Here is a 1,487-nt window from a genome sequence, read left to right on the forward strand (position 1 = left end):
CCTTTGAGGATCATGCAGTCCAACTCCTGGCTTTGTACAGGACATCCCCGATAACCACACCATGTTTTCCTAAAACAGCAGCAGAGATTTGGACATGCAAAAAATTCTTTTCCTTCAAAACACCATACTGAGCTTGAATGAAAGCCTGCTTTTAACCTAAAATTAAGACAAGAAGCCACAACCATCTCAGTACTGCCTGGTATTGCCATACTCACACACCACCTGAAGCATGTGTGTCTGTCTGTCTGTCTGGAGCCTGGTGAACACTCCTCATCCCTCTCCCAGCATCACTCCCAGGCACGGGCAAGGCTAAGATGAGGGCACATCCCTCAGGAAAGGGACTGTCCTCAGCAGGGTGCTGTGCTCAGTACAGCTCTGGGCACCAGTGGGGTGTCGTGCCCCTTTCTGCCCACCCCAGCCAGGACCATCTCACGGCTGTGGGCCCCTCTCTGGGGGAGCAGTAAATCCCCCAGTGTGATGAGATGAGGAACAAGTTCCCAGTGGGAAAGTCACAGTGACATTAAACACATGCGCACCACCATCGCGGCTGTAATGCAGCAGGTCAGTGCCAGAGGCTGAGGGGGCCACAGGGCACAGAGGAGCACCATGCCAACAGAGAAAAGCCACCACAGCTCCTCAGGACAGTGTCACACAAACTGTCTCTTGTCAGGCTGCTGTAGACTCCACAGCAGCTAACTGATCCCTGAAGGAATGCTGAGGAGGCAGGGGCCAGCCTGCATACAGCCCTCTAACTATGCACCTGCACCAAGTGAGATGGAAAAGCACCTACCCCTAAAATTCTCTGATTCTACCCCAGTTCCGCATGCTCAGGGAGTCTGCATGGAGGAGCTCACAGGAGGGGAGACAGTTACTGAGCCTGTGCTGTCCGTTTTCCAGGGCTCCCTGAGAAGGAATCTCATACCTGACTCATAGCGGAGGCACCCAATAACCACGGTGCAAAAGAGAAAAGCAAACCCCCCAAGCCCATTTACCCAGCGAACAGGAAGCTAAGGACAACATCTGCTCTGATGAGAGACTGATGTGGATGTACTGCGACTAAAAACAGACCAGGTCATCATCCCCAGTGCTAAGCCAGGCAAACAAGGAGCTGGTTACACAGGGGTTGGACACCCAGGGACTGCCACGCGCACTCTGTCTGCAAGGAGACTGCAGTCACGGCGTGCCAGTGCTGGCAAGGAACACACACACACACACACTTCACCAATATGACTGAGCAGAAAAACCTCTGAGCATTTAGCTGGGCTTTCTATTTTAAGAGCTGGTATGATTCACATTACCTTGGCTCCAAGTGTTTTGCAGTCTTTACCGTATCTACGCTCACACTAAGCTCATGTTAAGCAAGCACTGACAGCCCTGACATTTCAGAGCTGCAGTGCAGAGCAGCCACACATCACGCAGGGAGCCTCCAGCACAGCAGGCAGCTGCATCCAGGTCTCCCTAGCACATATCCTGCAACCCTGCCACTC

The sequence above is a fragment of the Acanthisitta chloris genome, unplaced genomic scaffold (genome assembly GCF_000695815.1).
Source record: "Acanthisitta chloris isolate BGI_N310 unplaced genomic scaffold, ASM69581v1 scaffold8902, whole genome shotgun sequence".
Classification (NCBI taxonomy): domain Eukaryota; kingdom Metazoa; phylum Chordata; class Aves; order Passeriformes; family Acanthisittidae; genus Acanthisitta; species Acanthisitta chloris.